The sequence below is a fragment of the Odocoileus virginianus genome, chromosome 26, assembly GCF_023699985.2.
Source record: "Odocoileus virginianus isolate 20LAN1187 ecotype Illinois chromosome 26, Ovbor_1.2, whole genome shotgun sequence".
Taxonomy (NCBI): Eukaryota; Metazoa; Chordata; class Mammalia; order Artiodactyla; family Cervidae; genus Odocoileus; species Odocoileus virginianus.
This window is the reverse complement of record NC_069699.1, coordinates 38,227,837-38,253,535: the sequence shown is the minus strand read 5'-3', so window position 1 is coordinate 38,253,535 and position 25,699 is coordinate 38,227,837. Positions and strand designations below refer to the sequence as shown.

The 25,699-nt window shown below is 45.2% G+C and overlaps 1 protein-coding gene and 1 long non-coding RNA gene across 20 annotated transcripts in view; one reads left to right on the top strand and one right to left on the bottom strand.

Annotated features, from left to right (window-relative positions):
- The window catches only part of FHIT (fragile histidine triad diadenosine triphosphatase), a 1,472,927-nt gene that overhangs the window by 66,342 nt on the left and 1,380,886 nt on the right, over positions 1–25,699 (bottom strand). The window lies entirely within an intron of this gene.
- Positions 23,018–25,589, top strand: LOC110124663 (uncharacterized). The gene is made up of 4 exons (XR_002309837.2): positions 23,018–23,098; positions 23,625–23,775; positions 24,437–24,604; positions 24,712–25,589. It is a non-coding gene; the product is annotated as an uncharacterized lncRNA (long non-coding RNA).

Sequence of the window (25,699 nt, the reverse complement as noted above, 5' to 3'; positions counted from 1 at the left end):
CTACAGCCATGACATTAAAAGACACTTGCTCCTTGGAAGAAAAGGTATGATAAACAGCATGTTTAAAAGTTAGAGACATCATTTTGCTGAGAGAGGTGTGACTAGTCAAAGCTATGGTTTTTCCAGTAGTTATGTACAGATGTTAGAGATGGACCATAAAGAAGGCTGAGTGCCAAAGAATGATGCTTTTGAACTGTGGTGTTGGAGAAGACTCCTGAGAGACTCTTGGACAGCAAGGATATCAAGCCAGTCAGTTGTTAAGGAAATCAATCTTGAATATTGGAAGAACTGATGCTGAAGCTGAAGCTCCAATACTTCAGCCCTCTGATGTGAAGAGCTGACTTATTTGAAAAGACCCTGATGCTTGGAAAGATTGAAGGCAGGAGGAGAAGGGGATGACAGAGAATGAGATGGTCAGATGGCATCACCGACTCAATGGACATGAGTTTGAGTAAACTCTAGGAGCTGATGATGAACAGGGAGGCCTGGTGTGCTGCAGTCCATGGGGTCGCAAAGAGTCGGATGCAACTGAGTGGAACAACAACTTCCACATCTCTGTCTTTCCTGTCACCCTGACTCTAAGAAGGTGGAGCGGGCAAGAGCAGAGGGACAGGGCTGTTCCTGGTAATCGCTCATGTATTCTTAGGAGTTTGATGTAGACATCACCCCATCGAAATCTGAGTAAGTCCCCCACCCATGTGCTGGATGCCACCCTGGGTATCCCCATCATTGACCTGCAATATGTGGATAAATGACTGTCAACATTATTGTGGTTTCCACAGTGCCTGGTAAGATCGTGGCAGAAACAAGATACCAGAAAAATATATCTTCATTGGATGAATGAAAGGGAGAGAAAAATGCAACCTCTTTTAGCCAGGTCTGGACCACATCAAGAGAAAGGCAAAATGAGGTGACCAGAGAATCAGTATCAGTGAAGACATTAACCCATTTCCTGGGATAATGGAGACAGAGGGGTTGATGGGAGCTACATGGGGGCTGCTTCCACTTCTCTTTCTACTTAGAGCATGAGACCTCGACCTCTCTGGGCCTCTGAAACACTCTTGTACCTCAGCCCAGTTGTGTCTTGTGCCCAAACAGGGAACATTTCAAAGAACACATGGAAACCAGCCAGACATAAGCCTGCTTCTTTCTCCTCTTGCTTTCTACCTGGAGCTTTAACCTTTACAGATTTGTAACACTTGAAGGTATGTTTCCCCAGCCAGTTCTGAATTGTAACAATTCCTTTTTCCTACTGACAAAATCTGAAACTTAGCCTGGAGCACTTTCCTGCCGAGGAGAGAACCGTGTCAGGCTTGCGATGCGTGATAAAATACCACGGTAATGTGGAATAATGCTTTGAAATGTTGCCAGGGTGGGCATGCATGCAGAATGATTGAGACCGCCCGCAAATACAAATGGCAGCTCTGTGACTCATCTATAACCCACGTAGGAAAACTGAGATGTTCTTCTCCCTCCTCTGCGATTCTGCACTGCCTCTCGTCGGAAACTATGGTGATGATGCCCCTGAAAGTAATGGTGGTGTTTACTCCACACGCAGATTTTCCTAACGAATGCAACCTCCCCATGTAGTCATCGGTCTTGTGAGGGCCCCTTGATGTGACAAGCTCTTTCCACAGATGCTGCCCCAAATGCCTCGTTGAAATAATCACAGCGCTAAACACAAATGCTTTGTGGGAGGGGGTGGAGGTCACTTTTGCAGGGACGCAAATAACACCCACTGTGCCCATCTTAGAAACAGAGGCTGTGTAACTCAGTGGGATTTGGTCCCCACTTTCTATCTTCCCTCCCCCTCCCTCACACACCCAACGGTGAACTCAGTGGGATTCATCAGCTGGTGAGCGGCATAATCACCAGAGCCAACATTATAGGGTACTTACTTTTGTGAGTCAGCCACTGTGCCCTGTTTTAGGTGACTCCCATGACATACTACATGATACATAGAAATGTCTCCATTTTAGTGTTGAGAAAACAGATGGAAGGGATAACTCATTTGCTCAAGTTTTCACTTGGTCAGTTGTATTCCAGGCAGGATTTACTCCAGGTCTGTCTGGCTCCAAAGCTTGAATTCTTTTCATAATGAGATTTGTTCAACTGAAGCCAACCCCTCTCCTTTCTTGAGCTGTGCTTAAACCTTCATCATCTGTGGACCTTAAACATTATTTGCTGGTTGTCCTGTACCCATAACTAGCAGGATACATGAGCCAGGGAGAAAAGTCACTTATTCAGGAAGAGTCGGTAGCCTAAGTAATTTCTCATGCACAATATATGAACAAGCAGTAGAAGAAAAAGATTTCTCAGCATATTTCAAGGACATCTATCTGAATTTTTCATTAAAAGGGAAACCTCTTTTCCTTTTTCTACAAATGGAAATTAGAAAAGTTGAAAAATGAACTTAGTGACTGAGTAGTTCAATTCTGCTAAGGTAATAATGAGCTTCCCCAGTGGTTCAGCGGTAAGGAATCCACCTGCCAATGCAGGAGACAGAGGTTTGATCCCTGAGTCAGGAAGATCCCCTGGAGAAAGAAGTGGCTCCCCACTCCAGCATTCTTTCCTGGAGAATTCCATGGACAGAAGAGCCGAGTGGGCCACAGTCTGAGGGTTTGAAAAAGAGTCAGACATGACTTAGTGAGCAAACAACAAGATAATGATAGTTACTATGGATCAGGCACTTTACATGAAGGATCTCATAACCCTTATGACCCAGAGATGGAGGCCCTACTGTCAGCCCCACTGGGCAAATGTGGAAACTGAGGCTCAGAGCTTGAATGTCTTGCCAAGGTTGGGCAGAGAGGTCGGGATTCATCCAGCTCTCCCATGATGCCAGTCAATCCCAAGGGCTTCCTGGGCACACAGACAGTGTATCCAGAGCTGAAATTACTTCCCTAGTCACCTCACTCCTGCCCCAGGCTCCAGGCCCCTGACCTTCTTTCAGGTCCCTGCCACCTCAGAACCCATGCACATGCTGCCCACCCACCGGGGCCACCCTTCCCTCCCCACCTCTTGAAGCTGGCTGCTTTGCCACCTTCAAGTCTCAGCTGCAAGATGCCTTGCCTGACCCCTTGACTAATACCGCCGAGTCTCCTTCATCATGGATTGATCCTTTCCATAATAACAGTTTCCTGAACTGGCTCCTATTTGTTCAGATGGATCAGTGATTGGGTCTCCCAATAGACCCACTTTTGTGGCCCCAAGCACCTAGCCCATAGTCTAACTCAGGGGAGCCTCTCAAAACCTGTTGGCAGAAGAACTGGCACACCAATCACTACCCACACCTCTTTTCCCATGTTGATGCGGCATAAGAGGGAGGATGGTAAACCCATTTCCAGCAGGGTTACAAGACCAGGTCTCCTCTCCATCCACCAAGCAATGGCCCAGAACCATGTTCTCTGCTGAGTTAATTTTCATGTTTTTTTTTTCTCCCATCTCCAAACAGCAAGTGATCTTGCCAATCAATGCCTGAGACCAGAGACTTATGGAATGTTAAGAAGATTATGCACATAAATGTACCAACTATGACAGCCACGCTAAGAAGAATAGTAATACTGTGCCGAGTGCTAGTTTATCAACCTTTGCCACTTACAAAATTCACAGCCAATTTAATTAAAAATATAACAGCTCTGAAAGCTGGTAAAATGACTACAACAACAATCAATCATTTTGTAATAGTGTTGAAGATCCATTAGGGACGTCGCACTAGATGCCAAAATTTTTTAAGCCCCGATAGTAGGGGCATTTCATTCTGTACAATTAATGTCACTGCATTAAAATATTGACTGTCTATAAAGAAGAAAATACTGAACATCTTTATAACCCACATTTTTTATGCTCAAAACTTGCTTAGAAAGGTGCTTTGAATTTATTTGTTATAAGCTGCACATTTCACATTCAGAAAATTGAAATGGTTTCTACCGACTAACTCATTTAATCATTTAGTTGATTTAATGAAAAGCACTATGCATTTTTCTCTTCTAGGTTGCTAAGATGAATACTTTCTGTTCATTAGCAATCAAATATTGCAGGAAGGTTTACATCTTATTCTCACTTAAGTCATTGCCTTTTATTCCCCCAAAATTCTAATAGAGTTTAAATGGTATCTTTTAAACCACTCTGAAATTTTTCTCTTGGTAACTCACTTCGTCTTCTGGAAGACACATTGCTAGTAGTGACACTGAAACATTTACCCCCAACTTCCTTTTCCAATCTTTCTTTTTTGAGTTTGGGGAGGGGGGCATATATGTGGGGGAGAGAGAGGGCAGACTTGAGAAAAAATGATGAATCTAGCTTCGAGTGTCCCTAATTCATTAGGACATCAGCAACATCAGAGCATCCCTTGAAAGTCTGTTAAGAAGGGCTCTTTGATTTATTATTGGGATTTTATGAGCTACCTGGGAGAATGAACCTATTAAAAATGTTAACTATAAGCATCTGGCTTTCATTTAATGAAGAAGTGCAGCCATGGTGTAGAAGAGAATCCTCGCACACACAGCACAGCCCCCCCCAATCACAAAGATTCCCCTCGGGAACGCCGCTCCATCAGAGGTGTGGTCCACAGCCCTGGGCTCCTCCCTCCTCCCCGTCCCTATTCAGACGCTGTGTAAGGGCCAAGTCAGTTCCTCACCCTTGAAGGACCGACAAAGGCAGATTCTACAGTGGAACCTTTTCATGACCAGAGTGATTATTATATATATTAAATTCCTGAATAACTGAGTCAGTAGTTTAAAAGCAGCGTCTCCAGATTTTCACTGCCTCCCTATCAAAGAATGTGTGCTGAACCCCAAATGCTTGATGAGAGGAAATGAAAAAAGGCAGATGATAGTGTTTATACTGAATGGAAATACAGTGGTTTAAGGATGCAGGGTGTAATAACAGAAGAAAGCACTGAATCTGAACCGCTAAGAGGGTGAGGACAGATTAACCATGTGGGTTGTGTGAAAGTGGTAGCTTTCAAAGAGGCAGCCATCTAAGTGCAGGAACACGTGTTTCCCTGTCTTTTACTCTCTGTTTCAAGGTGTTTTCTGCTTCTCTCGTGAGTCCGTGCCCTTGAGTGTGAGTCAATGAATTAAGCTAGTGTTTCTCAGTGTGTTGCTGTGTTATCGGTTGGTTGTGGGAGAAGGAACACACCATGTTCTTTCCCACTTCATGACTGGGAAGACTAACATGAGGCACCAGTGCACTTCACCCTGCCACAGTGATTTTTCCTTCTCAGCACTTCTGGAAAAGTGATTATCCTATCATTGGTGCAATTACTGGTTTCATGTCCCCCCCACCCCCAATAGATTTTAAGATCCACGAGAGACAGAGAGTGCCTGTCTTGTTCGTCCCGACTGTCCTGGCACTGACATGGTTCCTGGTACACAGCTGGTAGATGCTAAGTACATTCTTTTTGAATAACTGAATATTATTTTCCCAGGCCATTCCTATTGGCGCATTAGCACAGCAGGACTAGACCCCAGGTCACCTTCCTGTAGTATTGTTGACTTTTTATTTGCCCTTCAGGGTTCTGTTCAAATGCCACCCCCTCTGTGAAGCATTTCTGAGCTTTCTTTCCCACTGCTTTTCTGGAGCCCCTTGTATGCTTATTGCCCAACCATCTGCATGCCCAGCTTTCCCTCTGCCACCTTCTTTCTCAAGATCCTCTTTTTTATTCCTGGGGAACTATTCTATTTCTTGTGCTTAGTCACTCAGTCATGTCCCACTCTTTGTGCACCCATGGACTGTAGCCTGCCAGGCTCCTCTGTCCATGGGATTCTCCAGGCAAGAATACTGGAGTGGGTTGCCATGCCCTCCTCCAGGGGATCTTCCCGATTCAGGGACTGAACCCAGGTCTCTTGCATTGCAGGCAGATTCATGACCATCTGAGCACAAGGGAAGACTTGTGCTTTACATGGGGACCATTCCATTTCTGCCTGGCTGCAGGGTACACTCAGGATCCATATCTCGTTTCACAGGGCACCCCATCCCTCTGGCAATGGTTCTTGGTTCAGCAGTGGGCCTATGACTCAAGTTAGGCCAGAGTTCTCTGAGCACATCTGAGAAAAGCAGTCTTTCCACTCTAAGTTAGTGAGACGGGTTCAATCCCTGGGTCAGAAGATCCCTTGGAGGAGGAAATAGCAACCCACTCCAGTATTCTTGCCTGGAACATCCCATGGACAGAGGAGCCTGGCAGGCTACAGTTCATGAGGTCACAGAGTGTCAGACATGACTGAGCATATAAGCCTCAAGCTGCTGGCATTTATAACACCTTCCTTGGGGAGAAGCCCCTGAAAAACGCAGACACACAAAACCCAGGTTACATTCTCTGCCCCTGGATCCAGCCGTGTCTCTATCAACTCTTCCATTAGACTTTTCTGCTACACGAGCTAACCCGTTCTTTCTCTTGCCCTTTTAGCAGTTGAGTTGGTTTTGGTCACGTGCAGTTGAAGGAGCTTTTCATCTCCTAAGGCTGTAGTCTGCTGACCCTGGCTTCTTGAGAGCTGGCCTGGCTCTTTCCCATAGCACCAGAGCCTGGGACACGCCCTGCCCTTGGGAAAGCTTGCTCAGTGAACAGACCACACACTTCTGGGGCAAGGACATTTCCATGCAGTCAGGTGTTTGGTGGGTGGGCGGGGCGGGGGGCGCGGTGGGTAGGGTTATCAACAGAAGCTGCCTAGGAGTGGGGCTTTTGTATATTTTGGATCAAACACTCATACAATAAGGAAGAGATCACATGGACACTCAGGATTGCAAGTGGCAAGGTCAACTGGAAGAGAAGGAGAAGGGCACTGAGTCAGACAACGAGGATCTTATGGGAGCTTAGAATAAGACAGTAGGAGCTGGGCAGACACAAGATGGATTTCGCATTTCTGCATTCCTACACTGACTAAGCCTTAATCATTATGACAGTATTTCTGCAGCACATGGAATTAACAACCCCACGTGCTCTGGAAATGTTAAATTGTTAATAAATCCCTTAGAGCTTGGCTTCTTCTTTGAACTCCAGTACTGGTTCAGGGCCAAACATAGGTGTGTTAAAACATCTCACTTTGAACTGGTAACTCAGGGTGTCTCGATGAGGCCCAGGAGAGAGTCCCTTCCACTGTGGGGAGAGGAAGATGGTACTGACATTTGATTCTTGTTTTTAAATCTAAAGCCTGGCCATATCTGGCAAAAGAAGTCAAGAAAACATGACTTTCCCACCTGTTTGGAAGGTGGGGCTTCTAGGTATCCCTTCACCATGATCCAAAAATCTATACTACAGCAAAGCTTCGGCCAGATTTGGGTTTCAATCCTGGATTTGGGGGCTGAAAGACCTTAAACAGATAACTTAAAGCCCATATGCCCGATGGTCTCATGTGTAAAACAAGACTGTAGCACTTTCTTGCAGATATTTTACAAAGACTACATGAGACTGCTGATGTTAAGTGCTTAGCAAGACAAGAAGTCCACAGTAAGAGCTCTATGTATGGCAGCAATGGTTGTGATGGCAATGATCAACGTCGTTTCAGAACCTGAAACCAGACTCTGCAGTGCTGAATGCATTAGTGCTGCTGAACATCCTAAGTGTGTTTTTCCACCTGCCACCATTTCTCCAGGCATGGCCCACACCAGCACCATGCATGTCAGATTCCCTTTCCTTTTGTTCAGAGGTTCTTATCCTCTGTTTAAGGTCATGAACTCTCTTGAGCTTCTGACGGAGGCTGAGTGAGGAGCTCCCTCTCTCTAGCTCCAAAAGCACCTTGCTTGTTCCACCTGACCCCACCACACCTCTCAACTGCTGCCCCATGAGTGCCCATTTATTTGCTTCTGGCATCTTCCTGATTAAAATGGAGGTTTGGGGGACTTCCCTGTTGGTGCAGTGGATAGCATCCACCTGCCAATGCAGGCAACACGGATTCAATCCCTGATTTGGGAAGATGCCACATGACGTGGCGCAACAAAGCCCATGAGCTGCAACTACTGAAGTCCATGTTTCTAGAGCCGGTGCTCGGCAACAAGGGAAGCCACCACATGGCGCACCCACAATGAGGAGCAGCCCCCCGCTCACCAACTAGAGAAAGTCCTTGCAAAGCAATGAAGACCCAGCGCAGCCAAAAATTAAATAAATGAAAATAAATAAATAGTTTTGAAAAATACAATAAAATGGAGGCTCTGTGGGGCCATGGACTGACTTTACTCAGATCCCCATTTTATTTCCATGTTAAGCTCAGTATCTGGCAGAGAATAGGTGTTCAATATTCACTGAGTAAATAAATGAAAATCATAAAAATTCCCTTTACCCCTTAAATATTCACCTATACCCAAGCTTTAGCAGCTAATTTCAGGGTCTGTCTGGGGACCCCAGGGTAAGGACCTCTATTGTAGGTGATCATTAAAAATGAAGTAGGGCAATTTGCAAGACAAATAAAGAAGCAGCCTTTCTTTATTATAAACCGAAAAAACCAGAAAGGTGCAAACCAAGCATCAGTCTCCAGAAAGGAAGGGCAAAAATGGCGCTGACACAGTGTAATAGATGCAGGAAACCTTCGTCCAAATCTCTCATCTTATTCTAGGGGACAATGAGAACCAAGTCTTCTCCAAGGTCACGTGACTGGTGGCAGTGTGGACCCAAGCCTCCTGGCTTCCAGACCAGTCTCATCAAACCCTCACCTCTCCTGTGCCTTGCCACCTTCCCCAAAGCACAGTCATTGCAATAATTCAATATAGCTTCCCTTCAGAGCATTGCCAGAGGATAATTTGAGGAAATGCAGGATTTGCAAGACCTTGGTCTCATCAGGGGACAGGCCTTTACAAGAAAGAGCTGGTTTAAATTTATGAAAATCTCTGGAGTAAAGTGCTTGCCTTACTGCCTCATTTGAAAGATGATACCATTCTCTATTTTTCACTGGTGGGAACGTGACTTCAGAAGGCAGAAGACCTAGCACTTGAGAGCAAGCCCAGTAAAGTCAGCGATCGTCTTTTTCTTCTCCTTCAGGTCTAGTGGGACTGTCGATCTGCCCCATACAGCACCCCCATAGCACTTTTCAACTGGGCTTCCCCATCATGTGCGCCTCAGGGAACTCTGTTACATGGTCCACGTTTTCAGAACCCACGGATCTCACTGCCCCCTATGCTGGATGCTTTGCATAAACTTAGGCAGAATTTTTTTTTTTTCAAACAGAGAAACAAAGAAACTTTATACCCCTCATCATACCAGATGCTCTATCAGATAAATATCACACAGTTTTGGTTGTTGTTTGTTTGTTTGTTTTTTTTTTTGAGAGAGAGAAATATTATGTGATTTGAGAACATCTGCATTTTTCTAGAACATATTGTTGTCAGAAGTTGACTTAAACTAAGTATTACACATCAGACTTTCCTTCAAAGGTCTTGCACTAAATTTCCCCATTACAGCACAAATGGCTTCTTTGAAACAGTATCAGACAGAATTAGAAATGTGCCAGCCCATTAGCATTACCTTGACTCCATCTCAGATACACTCACATTATCAATAACGGTGCTCATTCCTGTTTCAGAAATGAAAATGTAAAAGAGAGATGAATGACTTTTCCCCAGTTGTTACTCTGATTCGCAAAGAGTGTTATAAATTCAAGCCATCATTTGTTCTTAGATTAACAAGAGTAGCCATCATTTTTACAGAGAGTCTGGGAGAACCCCAGGCTGTGTGCTAAGTGCTTCACACACCGAGCCTTCCTAATCCCCTCGGCAGCCCCATATGATGATGATTGCATGGCTATTATCTCCTCCCCCCCCAGGTCCCTGAGGACCAGTGGCCAAGTGTCGTGGTTTGTAGAGAACTTGCCTTGTGCTAGGCACTCTGTTGTGCGTCTTATTAACGCTCAGTTAATCTCAAAACCCTGTGAGGTTAGTGCCATCGTGAATTTACAGCTGAAGAAACCAAGATAGGTCTCAATCCCAGTCCCGATTTACTCCAAAGTTCAGGCACACTGCTCCCTTGGACACTAAGTGGGAAGGTCACTTGTTGGCTCAGGGTAAGGGCTCTGTAGGCCAACCACCCGGACTCCACCCTTGTTAACTGCATGGAGATGGACATGCACTGCTTCAGCTTTCTGTGGCTAAGTTTCCTCACCTGCAAAGCAACAAAATAACAGTACCTACCGCACAGGGTTCAGAGGATGCTGTGCAAATGCAAGTGTCTAGCACATAGTAATCACTCAACAAATTGTTACTATGATACCTAATAATAATGACAATAATAGCTCTTATTCTCCTATAAAATAAAGCTACCTCCCAAAGCACATGGGGATTAAAATAAACCCAAACAGTATAGTCAGTGTCAGTTTTTGTGTTGATGACTAAGCGTGGCTTTGTGTGTAAAGAGATGCTTCACAAGGCAGAATGGTGCTACAGTCAGTGAGAACCGGTGGCTGTAAAGGCGTGCCTTCTCTCGCTAGTTCAAACAGGCTCCTGTATCCACCTCCTTTCAGGATGTCACATGTTGCTCAAGTGTTGCTATAACACACAAGAAGCTTCTCTGCATTTTCATCTCTACCAGAATCTCCACTGAGTGGCCTTCCCTGTGGTCCCAGCTCCAGTACTTGTATACATTCTAGTTCATGGCTCTAGGGAAGAGATGGACCCAGGAAACACCATCTCTGAGTTCAAGAGAGTAGACGCGGCTCACTGCAGTCCACACTGAAGACAGAATCAGGTCTGCTGACTGGACGCATTCACGTTGTTGTGGGGGCAGGATGTGGTGTCTTCTCTCTGTGCCCCAAATTTACTGGGAGAGGTCACTCCTTGTTTATGCAGATGACACCAACCTTATGGCAGAAAGTGAAGAAGAACTAAAGAGCCTCTTGATAAAAATGAGAAAGGAGAGTGAAAAAGTTGGCTTAAAGCTCAACATTAAAAAAACTAAGATCATGGCATCCGGTCCCATCACTTCATGGCAAATAGATGGGGAAACAGTGGCTGACTTTTATTTTGGGGGGCTCCCAAATCACTGCAGGTGATGACTGCAGCCATAAAATTAAAAGACGCTTGCTCCCTGGAAGAGAAGTTATGACCAACCTAGACAGCACATTAAAAAGCAGAGACATTATTTTGGCATCAAAGGTCCGTCTAGTCAAAGCTATGGTTTTCCAGTAGTCATGTATGGATGTGAGAGTTGGACTATAAAGAAAGCTGAGTGCTGAAGAAATTATGCTTTTGAATTGTGGAGTTGGAGAAGACTCTTGAGAGTCCCTTGGACAACAAAGAGATCCAACCAGTCCATCCTAAAGGAAATCAGTCCTGAATATTCATTGGAAGGACTGATGCTGAAGCTCCAATACTTTGGCCACCTGATGTGAAGAACTGACTCATTTGAAAAGACCCTGATGCTGGGAAAGGTTGAAGGCAGGAGGAGAAGGGGACAACAGAGGATGAGATGGTTAGGTGGCATCACCGACTCAATGGACATGAGTTTGAGTAAACTCCAGGAGCTGGTGATGGAGAGGGAGGTCTGGCGTGCTGCAGTCCACAAGCTTGCAAGCAGTTGGACACAACTGAATGACTCAACTGAACTGAACTCCTTGCTTAATGCTCTCTGAGGGGTTTTCAATAAAGAGAGAGAGAGAGAGAGAGAGAAAATCAAAACTCCAAACCCTTTTCCACAGTCCTCCCCATCCTGCCTCTCTCCTTCCTCCAAGACCCATTCATGAGTTTCTCCTAAATACAAGGGCTCCTTCCTTTGTAAGATCTTTATACCAGCCCCTCTCCCTCTGTCTCTGCTTGACTCCCTGTCCCAAGATTTTTCATTGTGGCTCCTTTTTCTGGACCTTAGTTCAAAAGTTCATCTTCAAAGAGACATTCCTTGAAACCACCAAACCACCACAATTCTCTATTCTTTTCTTCATTGGATCCACTGCTACCTGAAATCATCTTATTTAGTATATGTGCTAAGTATTTGTGCCAAAGCAAGCACAAAATCTTCTTATTTATCTGTGAGTTTATTGTCTGTCTCCTCCTCCAGAATGGAGATTCCCTGAGGGAAGAGATCATGCCTGAATATCCTGTGCCTGAAACAGAGAAAGTGCTCAGTGGATGCTTCTGGAAGACAAATGAATGAAAACCAGACAGAATGGTGAAAAGACCAGAAGTCAGGAGCTGTGTCTTTTCATCCTAAACGACTTGTTACCAGCTCTGGGCCCTGATTCAGTCCCTCCCTTACTGAGTCTTGCTAAATAGGACTGATGATGCTCATCCTTTTCTTACAAAATGTCTTTGATTAGCAAATGAAATTCAAATGTATATGTCTATGAAAATATTTTATAAATTGTGAGTGATTAGCAGGAATGCAAAAGTGAAAAGTGAAAGTTAAAGTCGCTCAGTCGTATCTGACTCTTTGTGACTCAGTGGACTATACAGTCCATGGAATTCTCCAGGCCAGAACACTGGAGTGGGTAGCCATTCACTTCTCCAGGGGATCTTCCCAACTCACCTAGGATCAAACTCAAGTCTCCCACGTTACAGGTGAATTCTTTACCATTTGAGCCACCAGCAAAGTCCACAAGGATGCAAAGTAGGTTACAATTCCCCCATTAAATCCTATAAGTTAGGTTTACATGAAGCACAGGCCTATCAGAGACCCCAAGGCTACACTGTTCTCAGTGAGAAAGGGTGAAGCAATTGCTTAGTTATGTCTGCTGTGAGACAGGGAGAGGGGAGTAGAGGTGTGTGTGCCATACATGTGTTATCTGTGCCAAACAAATGCCAAATATGAAAATGCAAAAACTGATCATTTACAAACAGTTTTCCCAAGCTTATAACAAGGACCATGCTGGAAAGTAGGATTTGCTAGTTTACCCTCTTCCCTCCACACAGTTGCTTATGTATTACTTTTGTACTGCAAACAAATTACAAAAAAGCTCTTCAGTGATTCCATCCTACATGCAATATCACTGCTAAAATTCTAACATTACTTTTGCAAATCATCAGAAGAGAAAACATGTAGGAGACAGTCAAGGAAGAGAAAACAGAAGTTTTCCCTGTATAACAGTGTAACTCACCGCAAAGTCTCATTTTGATGTAATGAATTTCCTGAATAGTCAAAGGCAGACAGAGTGTTATTTATCTTTCCTTTCAAACGAAGCACAGATGTATCAGGGAGATGTTTTTAAAGGGTTTCTCCTCTTTTATCCCTCAGCAACCAATCACAGCATTCCCTCTGACGCCACTGTTACATAATTGTGAAGACATCCAGGCAGATTTTAATTCATTTAATAATTAGGTCAATAAAAACCATTATAGCTGAGAGCTCCATTAAAAGCCCATAATGTTACCTTAATGGGGGAAAAACTAATATAGTTCTGCTGGAATTTCTCCATGAAATTAATATTAGCAAATTTTAGTGGGTGTCTTAAATAGCTCCAATAGACATTTTTATTAACGGAACTAATCATGGATTTAAAAAAATGAAAATCATTACATTTGCTATGACAAAGTATCCATGTTCTCAGGATTTTTATCAGGCCTGCTCCTGTGAAGAACCTGAACATTTACCACTGCAAGAGCAATCTGTTAACCTTGCCTGGATGGCTGCTCACGGCCCCCGGAGGGTGCCCGTTATGTTCTGGTGATCGCCTTGTGAACTCTATGGCTTTTGTTTCTCAGAGCTTCTCTGCTGGGAGATGTTCCAGAATCATGGCCACCTCAAATCAAAATCCTTCTCTCAGGCCCTCTCTCTGATTGGTAATACTGAACCCCACCTACGATAGCTAGGACATCTGAAACAGCTCCAAGAAAGCCAAGATACAGAATGAAGTCGCCCCTACCCAGAGATGCTGTATTCATGAGCATAGTCACTAAAGATAAAGAACAAGATGAAGTAGACTGCACTACAGTATTCTGTGATTTGGGTCAATTCTGAGCTAGATTCTGGGAGGGAAGAAAACCAAACCAACAGCTCATTCTCTCACCAAATGAACCCCACAATCCTATGAGTTACTGAAACACATAAGTCCCTGTGTATGGCAGCATCACTGCTACTGGGGTATTGGCAACTGCTTTCATTTTTCATAACCACACATTCTGGCTTCCCAGGTGGTGGTAGTGTTGAAGAATCCGCTTGCCAGTGCAGGAGATGTAGGAGACATGAGTTCGATCTGTAGGTCAGGAAGATCCCCTGGAAAGGAAATGGCAACCCACTCCAGTATTCTTGCCTGAAAATCCCATGGACAGAGGAGCCTGGCAGGGCTACAGTCCAAAGGGTTGCAAAGAGTCAGACACGACTGAAGTGACTTGGCACACGGGCACGCACCAGCACTGCATGAATTCAGGGGTGACCGAAACTGATCAAAGGCCAAAGTCACAGAGACACATAACACCTGTTTACGTTGACAGGACGTGCGCTGATACACACAAAGAGGTCGTGGCTGGAGCATGGGTGGGCTCACAATGAGCATGGGATACTGGAATAGAAAAACCTGCATTTAATTTCTGCTCCTCTGCTCCCAACAGTGTGGCCATGGAAAGTCATCTCACCTCTCTACCCTTCAACTGAAGCATCTGGAAAATGGGGATAAACAGAGTCTGTGATGGTTGGGAAATTCGTAAGAGACTGCTGATGAAAAATATCTAGAACTGTGGCTGGTAGAGAATAAGCCATGTTTTCCTGTGGAAAGGGAGCCCTCTAAAAGGGTATTTGCACAGATTCCAGGCCTTATTTCTCAGGACACATTTCAAATATGAATGGGACAGATGGGACAGAAGCTTCAGCTGATCCCCAGCTATACTGGTGTGTGCTCGGATAGCGAATGCATGGCCAGTCACGCTGGAACCACATCAGCCAGAGGGAAGATGGATGTCTCTACCATCATTCCATCTCTTTCCCTGGAAAGATTTTCAGCAGAATGTGAGTCCTACCAAAATATTTTTAATTATTTTTATTTGGTTTTAGACAACATTTGTCAGAAAAATCCCATCTTATAGTTAAAAGGGCTTCCTTTGAAGGTGCGTATAGGCTGATGTAGGGACTTCCCTGGGGGCTCAGCGGTAAAGTATCTGCCTGTGATGCAGGAGACACGGGAGATATGGGTTCGATCCCTGGGTCAGGAAGATCCTCTGGAGAAGGAAATGGCAACCCACTCCAGTCTTCTTGCCTGGAGAATCTCACGGACTGAGGAGCCTGGTGGGCTCCAGTGCATGGGGCCGCAGAGAGTCAGACGCAGCTGAGTGACTGGGCGCAGCGTACACAGCGCACACAGGCTGATGTGTGTGCGGCCTCTGTCAGCACCTCAGGTGACAAGGCAGGTCTCGGGAACCGGGAGGCCCGGTGGAAAGGAACAACTTCATTTGATTTTTCTGACTTCTGATCGGGAGCTGGTGCCTGGGAGGACGCAGACAGGTCGCTTGGGGTAAGGTTATTGTTGTTCAGTCGCTCAGTCGTGTCTGACTCTTTTGCAGACTCATGGATTGGAGCCTTCCAGGCTCCTCTGTCCGCGGAATTTCCCAGGCAAGAATACTGGAGTGGGTTGCCAAGTTATAAAACCATGCAAAGTGGAGAGGAAACTATCTTAAGGAAAACAAACAAAACAACTAACGGTAGAACTCACGCACTTCCTTTCTCAAGGCCTATAATCTTCAGGGCAGCAAGAAATAGGAATCATCTGTGTTTTTTGTGCAGGGGATGTAGAAGAGAAAAAGTTGAAATAGCAACAATGTGAAGTCTCATATTTGGAAACCAACTGGGACATGTTGCCCTGAAACAACCAATTCCTGTGAGGAAACCTGATAGCTGCAAAGTCCCATGAAAGAAAGTTCTGCAATCATCCAATAAACTTTATTTTGGAGAGGGATGTTGCAGAGAAGAGACTGTTTCTACAATTTATTTCCTTTCATTTGTGATAGCACTGGGCATTAATGTGGGGTTCACAATTCCTGTGGCAAGTACTTACTTTTGCTAAAAATTACCAAATATTCTGTGGAACAGAGAATCTTATCAGAAAATTGATCTCTAATACATAAAGCCATCTTGCAAGAAAAAAAATCCTTTGGGGGGATTTTTTTTTAATGGTTCACTGCAGGCCTTTCACAATCTTATGGAAATTTGGAGATTGCTCAGATATTGTTTCCATGGAAGGAGGAAAAAAGGGACAAAGGGAGATATAATACTTGTGACTTTAGAGGCTACTACCATTTTTTCGTTTATTCAGGGGGGACAGCAGAGGTTAATAACAAAGAAGTAAAAACCATTCAGGAATACAGAATTATTTACAAAAAAGAAAACCAGTTTGCACATTGCATTCTTCCCTGTCACTCCACCAGTTGCTGAGAAGTGTGACTGTGCTTGCTCAGTATTATTTAAATTAAATTATCAAATGCAAATGCTAAATATGAACGTCTCAGCAAAGCACTGGATTATAACACCACATTCCCTATTCAGACTAAAAGCTGATTACTGGTTCTGGAGTTATAAACATGTCAGACAATAATTTAATTGCTTTGCAGGTAGATGAATACACAGCATTCTTGTTCTCATTCTGGAACTCGATGAGACTCTTAATACAATATAATGATCATAAACACACACACAGTCTTCACTTGACACCTGCTTTATGGCAAAAAGAAGCTATAGCAGATTCCAGCAAAGCTCAAAGAACGAGGCAGTGCCAGACTTTTTCATCACTAAGCAAAATGGGTTTCTCACCAAGAAGCCCGGGCTTTTCACCCTGGCTCATAGACTTACAGACGCATTTTCAAAATGGGTTTAAATCTATAATGAATTTCAGGTGCAAAGGACTACCTTCGAACAGCTAATTTGCTTCCTGTCTTCAACCGAGCTGCTAACCAGAGGCAGCCAACACATGCACCCATTCTTGGGGCACAGATGAGCACACACATCACCATCAATACCCATCAACTCCAGAATCAGGATGGAAGTGATACTCAGGAAAAGGGGGGGTCTTAAAATGTAACTGGGAGGACTGTGTAAGCGTGGTCTGAATGCTCCAGTTGCTGAGGGTTAAACCCAAACAGGAAAGGAGTGGAGAGGTCCTGAGAGAGAAAGCGGAGGGGGGAGAGAGGTGGGGAGATGAGAGAACAACACTTAGTGACTTCCTCTGTCCCAAGAACTCTCCTGGCATCTGCTCATGAAATTCCCAAAGGATCCTGGGGGGCTGGTAGAACCATTCACGTTTTGCAGATGGGAAAACAGAGGCTCAGAGGGACTCATCTCATAGCACACCGTTCAGAAATGCCAGAGCTACATCATGAGTAAAGGTCACCTCCCCATTCCCAGTTCCCCACAAACAGGTGGTGACTCTTTCTTTGCCAACTGAGGATGAAGAGGATGAAGAGGAGACTTTGAAGTCTAGGGTCCAACTTGCATGTTAGACTTCCACCAAGTGCTATATGGAACTTGTCTCTAGAATCATACAACTGTACCTACTAATTTGTAGCTCACTGCTAACTATGGGGTTGGCCAAAAAGTTTGCTTGGGGTTTTCTGTAACATCTTATGGAAAAACCCAGATGAACTTTTTGGACAACACAATGATAGGATCTAATGCTGACTGAGCACCCTTTGCCAGACCCTGTGCTACTTAGATGCTTATTTAATCCTCAAAGCAACCCCATAAGCTTATAGGAAACATCCATTCTTATATCTGTAATGCATATAAGGCTGTCTGAAATGATACACATCCAATATAATTAATGTTAGGACATACAGATCCAATATAATTAATTATCTTAGGACATAAATGTTTGCCTTTAATTTTTGTACTGTATTATTTTTAAATAAATTTTTTATGGATATGTATCATTTTTCACAAAATCAAGAATAATTTCTTTTTCACAAAAGACTGGATATAAATACAGATCTGCCAAGAGCTTAACTGTGGTTACGTTAATTCTTTGTGATCTTATGGACTGTAGCCCACCAGGCTCCCCTTTTCATGGAATTCTCCAGGCAAGAATACTGGAGTGGGTTGCTATGACCTTCTCCAGGGGATCTTCCTGTCCCAGGGATCAAATCCAGTTTCCTGCATTGCAGGCAGATTCCTTACTGTCTGAGCCCCCAGGGGAGCCCATAATTAATTATGTTAAAACATAAATGTTTGTCTTCAATTTTTTGTACCTTATTATTTTTAAGCAAATTTTTATCCTGGATATGTATCATTTTTCACAAAATCAAGAATAATTTCTTTTTCGTAAAAGACTGGATGCAAATGCAAATCTGCAAAGAGCTTAACTGTGGATAAGTTAACTCTACTTGGTAGGAAAGAGCATGTATGTGTGTGTTAGTCTCTCAGTCCTATCCAACTCTTTGCAACCCCAGGGACTATAGCCCACCAGGCTCCTCTGTCCATGGGATTCTCCAGGCAAGAATACTGGAGTGGGTTGCCATGACCTTCTCTAGGAGATCTTCCCAACCCAGGGATTGAACCCAGTCTCCTGCATTGCTGGCAGATTCCTTACTGTCTGAACCGCTAGGGAAGCCCAGGAAAGAATGTAAATGATCATTTTCTTCTTTGTACATTTCATAATATTTAGCCTTCATAAATAAGCGAAAGCAATCTTTAAAAAAGACTCTTTTTTTAGACTTGAAATACAGAATTTTATTTTAAAACTGCTTAAAATAGGGGAAAAAACACCTTGTCAAGAAAGAAAACTGGGTTCCCAATAAACTGGAACTTTAAGGCAACTAATATCTACATGGCCACAAAAGAGAAATAGCACCCTGTTATTTGAACAGTGACTCATTACTTTAACTTTGGGACATTATAAATCACTGAATCAACTCTGAATATTTATTGGAAGGACTGATGCTGAAGCTCCAATACTTTGGCCACCTAATATGAAGAGCCAACTCATTGGAAAAGACTCTGATGCTGCAAAAATTGAGGGCAGAAGGAGAAGGGGGCGACAGACGTGGAGATGGTTGGATAGCAACACTGACTCAATGGACATGAGTTTGAGCAAGCTCCAGGAGTTGGTGATGGACAGGGAAGCCTGTCATGCTACAGTCCATGGGGTCTCATAGAGTTGGACACAACTGAACAACAACAAAATAATAGACTAGGAGGAAGAAATTTGACCTCCAAATCTTTTTGATCTCAAAAATAAGAGGTTTTATTTTTTGGATGTGGGAAGTGGGATGGGAGTGCGCTTCCCATTCAGTCTCTAGCTTAGCCGGGTAGCTCTTTATGAAAAGTAAAATTTGCTTTTATTAAAGCAAGCAGATCTGCTTATGTGAGTACCACAGACATAACTAGGGTTTGTTTCATGGGTCGTCCCAGAAGACCGGGCAGACTTCTGGCTCCTGTGGACCCAGGAAGGACGGGACGAGGTCAGCTCTGCAACTGAATAACAACAATCACTGAATATGAGTTTTCCTCTGAATTCCACACAGCACATGAGCTACAAAATTTTATCATGAAATACCTGCTTGCTACACACATTTCAGGACAAGCTCAGGAATACATGGATATTGGCATTCTCATTATACAAAGGAGGATGTGGAGGTTTCAAGCAGGTCAGTGGCCTGCACGGGGTCACTGAGTATGCAGCATCCATTAATTTCTCTGGCCTGAGGTTCCATGACTGCTCCCCTGACCCTTGTCAGACCCTGGGCTCCCATGACCAGAGTCCTTGGCCTTGTCTGACACGACCTCTAAGTTCCCAGGTCCACACGTCTGCTCACTCTGCTCTTGGAAAACCCCTGTCCTGCCTCCGTCCATTCCTCCAGACCCATATCAAATGTTCCTCCTCCCACGAGATTCCCCCAAGACGCCTGGCTGTCCTGAACGCACCTCTCCCCGACAATCCCCAAGGTGCATACCAGAGTGCACCAAGCAGCAGGCTCCCAGCCAGCTCAAGCCCTCTGAATGCTTCAGATGGCTTATCTAGCATTTGGAGAACTTAAAAAAATAATGATCAATACTCACAAATTGAGAGAATTTACACAAAACCTCTATATATCTAGTGGCTCAAGCCCCCTGGCTTGACAATCATGACTTGTAGCTAAGTGATCATGGCTCTGCTTAGATAGGAAGTGTTGGCTCCAGTTCTAATAAATTTCTCTTAATTCTGCTTATCCTTGGCCTATGTCTCATCACTCACTGCTACTGCCTGACCCCTCTGAACAGGTATGTCTGAGGCGTTTGAGCACAGCTTGCCAGGGATTATTGCTTTGGAGGCACTTTATCTCCGCCTCTCTACCCAGAGAACCTGGTGTATGTCTGGTGTTGCCTGCCCTCCTTGGCCCAGCACAAAGTAGGTGCTCAGTGAAGACCCGCAAACACTGAAATCATGATTGCTCTAATCCCAGGGACAGAGAACAGTGACCTGAGAGAGAAAAAGAAAAAGAATGACTCTTTGGAAATGACAGATTTTATCCATTTCTTTTAACACTTTCTACCTTGAGCCGGATAATATGGATGTATATCTCACCTATTCTACTGGCCTGAACCCTCCATAAAGCATTGTGAGTGCAGTTTTTGCCCTATGACACTCCTAGTGCAGCCCAGAGGCATGGCGCATACATACTAGGCACTAGATGGATATTATCATAAACTTTAACCCTGAAACCCAGCACTTAATGTTTCCACTACATTTTGTTGTTGTTCTTTACTTGCTAAGTTGTGTCTGACTCTTTTCCAGCACCACAGACTGTACCCTGCCAGGCTCCTCTGTCCATGGGATTTCCCAGGCAGGAATACTGGAGTGTGTAGGCATTTACTTCTCCAGGGGATCTTCCCAACCCAGGGATCGAACTTGGGTGCAAGTAGATTCTTTGCCGCTAAGCCACCAAGGAAACCCCGTTCCGCTACATTTAAAAACCAACAAAACACACATCCTTCCCTCCCACTCATTCAACTGACAGCTTAATATATCAATTATCTGAATTACAGTCAAGAGCCTAGGCTATTCCTTCAACTTTGTAGATGGGGACTGGCCCAATTTTTCCCAAGTTGTTGGGACAGAAAGAAGACCAAAGAATGATGACCTTAAAGGCGGGCATAGGGCAGTCTGGGTTTCAGTTTCCCTGTCATCTCATGCGCTCATTAGTGATGCTCTTCATCTGGGTGAACAGGAGCATCTTCATTGATGGGGATGTGAGCTGCCTCCCATCGCATTAATAGTCCCCGAATGTGATTTGGCAGTGGCACAGGTCTCATTAGAGTGGAAGGGCGTGTGCGAAGGCAGACAGCCTCCCCTTTCTAAGAAAACACTTTGCATGTGAACAAAGGTGGAAGGATGTCGGGCTTTTACAGAGCATCTGTATCTCACTCATCACTTGGCAAAGTCCTCTGGAGACCCCCGCTAAGTAAAGAACTTTGTGACCTTTTCAAGCTATCAAAGGTGACCCAATGAAGCTCAGGGGGCTTTGTTCCCCAAGTTTCTTTTCACTGGTTGCCTCCGACAACCAAGCCTGAACAAAACAGCCTCCGGGAGACCGCCACATAATAACTCCCTATTTGCTTCAGCAAAGAGCAGCTCAAACAAAAGATTTTTTTTTTTTTAAAGAAGAAAAAGAATATCAGAATGAAAGGAGGAACAAGGAATCTGACAATTCAGAACACGCAGATCCTCAGTAGTGATGCATGTACCCGGGGACCGATTGTCAGGGTGAGGTCTCTGAGCATTTCCAATGAGCAGCCTGGCATCAGGCAAGATGTGGATGTTCTTCACTGGTGTGACTATATTCCTGAAAGATTCTGCATCCCTGAGCAGGGAAGGACCTTAAAAGCATCCTGCATAGTGACCATCACACCAGATGATACCCTTGCCTTTGATGTTTTTGGGGAAAGAAGGGAATCATAGAAACCACAAGAGGGGACTCACAACTTTCTCACTTGTAAATCCAGGCAGAGATGCTGTGGGTTGGTCAAGTTAGAAGAAATGTTCAAATGTAGAAAACGGGCCATATGTTTTCTACAGCATAGCAATGTAGGGTCGATATGTCTGTCTTCTCATCCCACATGCCTGGGTTCTCCCTTGAGGAAGAAGGCACATACATCTTGGTCTCACTGAGCAACTCTTTGCCGACTCTCTTTCCCAGGAACAGTAAGGCAGATCCTTTATACATATATATTTTTAAAGTAATTTTTATTGGAGTGTATTTGCTTTACAGTGTTGTTAGTTTCTACTATACAGCAAAGTGAAGCAACCACATGTATATATCCCCTCGCTTTCGGATTTCCTTCCCATTTAGTTCCCCTCAGGGCACTGAGGAGAATGCCCTGGGCTGTACAGTAGGTTCTCACTAGTTATGGTTTACACGCAGCGTCAAGTCTCTACATGTCAACCCCCATCTCCCAATTCACCCCCCGTCCATGTTCTTTCTCTATTTGGACCGGTCATGGCTACATCAGAACTTTCAACGTGGAGCTTCTAGATGCCCGGGGGGCATTTCCTACCAAGGTGACCTCTGTCCACATGCCCCACTCCCATCACCCACAGTCACTGCTGCCTCATTCGAGCACTGCAGGCTAACCAACGACAGACGTCCCCGCGGGCAGGCCCCGACGTGGCTGTGGAACATGAGGCAGTCCTCCTGGAGACCTGGCCCCACTCACCACTGGAGCAACAACAGAAAAATCTAATACAGGCTGCAGATCACACGCCTATGCCATCTAAAGGCAAGGGAGAGAGACCTCTGGACAGGTCCGTGGCATAGTCACAAACAGGTGGGGGGATACGGAGAGCACCTGGACGGAGGTCTCCCCTGGACCATCCTAGGCTCTGGCTGGGGGAGATGAGGAGTGCTAAATAAACAGGAATTCACTGTTGGGTGCCATCGGCTGGAATAAGGTCCAGAGCACGGTGGCAGGATATGAAGTTTGAGAGTAGAAAAGACATTGGAGGTCCTTTCAATTTAAAAGTGAAGAAACTGAAGCTCAGAGAGTCTGACTGACTTTTTGAAGGATGCACAGTGAATTCAATTTAGGACCCAGGCTGAGACCCAGATGTCACAAGTCCCAGGCCAAAGCAGGTGATTATGCCATCATAACACATGCCAGCCACATGTCACAGCAGCAGTAAACTCCAGGGGCAGTGTCATCTCAGAAAAGTGGTGGAAAAGGGGGTGCATCTAGTGGAAGTTACCCACCCTGGATAAGGGAGTTCAGAGATGAACAACTGAAGGAAACAGGGTGAGCAGTCTGGAAAAGCAGAGATATGCGGGTGTGATGATGCCTACAGAGGCAGGGGAACAAAAGCTGGCCCTTTAAAAGCTGGCCCCATGGACAAGCAGTTAAGAGCTCAGTTTGGTCTCACCAGGCAAGTAGAGAACGGGTGGGTGGACTGGAAGGAAGGTTTTGGTTTGCTTTTATATTGTGGGGAAACGCACATAACATAGGGTTTCACTGGGGGCTCAGTAGTGAAGAATCCACCTGTAGTGCAGGAGATGAAGGGATCGAAGGGTTGGATCCCTGGGTCGGGAAGATCCCCTGAGGAGGGCACGGCAACCCACTCCATTGTTCTTGCCTGGAGAGTCCCCGGGGACAGAGGAGCCCAGCAGGTTACAGTCCATGTGGTCACAAAGAGTTGGACACGGCTGAAGCGACAGAGCATGCAGGCACATATAACACAAAATTCACCGCTTTATCCGATTTAAAGTGTGTACTTCAGTGATACTTAGTACAGTCACAATGCTGTGACACAATCACCACCATCTAGTTCCAGAAGGTTTGCATACCCCAAAGGGCAACCCCTTAGCCATGAAGCAGCAATCCCTCCACTGGCCCTTCCCTCCAGTCCCTGGAAACCACGACTCTGCTTCTGTCTCTCCATCTGCCTGCCGGGTATTTCACACAGATGGAATCACACGGTAAGTGGCCGTGAGTGTCTGGGGAAGCTGGTGTGCCTTCTATCTAGAATGGCAGGAGAATCGCGTGCTCTGAGAGGGTTCTGTGTAGTCAGTCTGAGTTCTGTGATCCTTGATTTCAGGCCAAGGCTAGAAGCCTGCGTGATGGGGGCTCAGGTCCAACAAGTGGGTAAGAAAGGATGGTTAGTCAGGGCTTCTGGACAAGCCCCTCTCTCCCCCCGGACTTGTCACCACCTCCTTCCTCACCACCCTGAGCCTGCCCCTGCGGCCACCCTCGGCTGTACACCCCGACACCCTGATCCTCCCCCGCCCCCTCTCCTGGCGCTCTCCTCCCACCTGCTGTCCTGTTGACACTTGCCTGCAGATTTGCCTGACACATCACAGAACATCTTCTCACTCAGGTGTCTGAGCTGAATGCACAGCTTTCTGCGGAGTTGATCTGCAGTTTCAGCTGGCTGTGGGTGCAGCCAGGGACAGAAAAGGGACTTCTGGGTGTCCTGATTTGGCCCAATAAGCTCAGAGATCGTCTATAAAGCCCGATAGCAAGGGCAATAAAATGAGCTGCAGAGGGACTGCAGGGTAGCAACATTGTCTTAACTGCTCAGAGCCAACACCCCATCACACACAAGGGCCACTATAAATGCTGATGCAAATCTTCCAACAGTTCGGAGGACAGACAACATGTTTGAGAAGCTGGATTTAAAACATCAGAGAGGATCTACCGGGATCACAGAAGGGTCACTTTCCAGGTGGTGATAACAGATTTCATCCATGACCTGGAAATCATTTTAGATCAAGAACATCAGCCCAGCTTTGTGTTCAGGATCACAAGGTAAAAAGCTCTTTAGAATAAAAGTAGCTAAGGGGACTTCCCTGGTGGTCCAGTGGTTAAGAATCTGCCTGCCAAAGCAAGAGACACCAGTTTGATTCCTGGTCCAGGAACATCCCACGTGCCCTGGAGCAACTAAGCTCGTGTGCCATACCTACTGAGCGTGTGCTCTAGAGCCGGGGAGCAACACAAGAAACCACGGCCTCTGGAAGCCCACACACAACAAAGAGTTAGCTCTTTGTTGCTGCTCTCTGCGACTAGAGAAAGCCCAGGCACAGCAGTGAGGACCCAGCACGGCCAAAAATAAATATGAAGAAATAAACAAAGCCATGTTGCACATGCAACTAATCCATTGAGTCCTGTGTCTTTTGGGTGCACGTAACAGAAGAAACGATCAATGCTTAAAAAAAAATCAGCTAAGGAACAGGTAACTGGGTTGAATAGAGTCTCCAAAAACTCATGTCTCTGTGAAACCTCAGCATGTGACTTGATATGGAAATAGGGTGTTTGGAGATGTATTTAGTTACGTGAAGTCATACTGGGTTAGACTGGGCCCTGAATCCAGTGTCCTCATAAAGAGCGGGGGATTTGAAGCCGCACGGACGCCCGCAGAGGGAAGGAGGCAGAAACTGCAGTGATGCAGCTGTAAGCCAAGAGAGGCCAGGCAGCGCCAGTCACCTCTGGAGGCCAGGGGCAGAAGAGCAAGAACGCTTCCCCAGCAAGAGCAGGGGGAGCGTGGCCCTGCTGATGCCCTGATTTTGGACTTCTAGCCTCCAAAATTCAAAGAGAATCACTTCCTGCTGTTTCAAACCACTCAGCATGTGGTGATTTGCTCAAGCAGCCCTAGCATACTATATAGAATACTCCTGATTCCCTCTTTTAAACAACTGTTCAAACCTATTTTAAAACCGGTGGAAAAGAAGTTAGCCCTTACATGTTACATTTGGATTTCGACCTCTAAACACAGAAATGAGCACAGTGTCTAGTTCCTCTGACTCAAGAAGGGCTTTCTTTCTACAGAGCAGGACTCGTTTTATTTATTTGTCTGGTTGTTTGGTTTGTTTGCTGGTTAAGGCAAGGGCTGGTCCTCAGACCCCT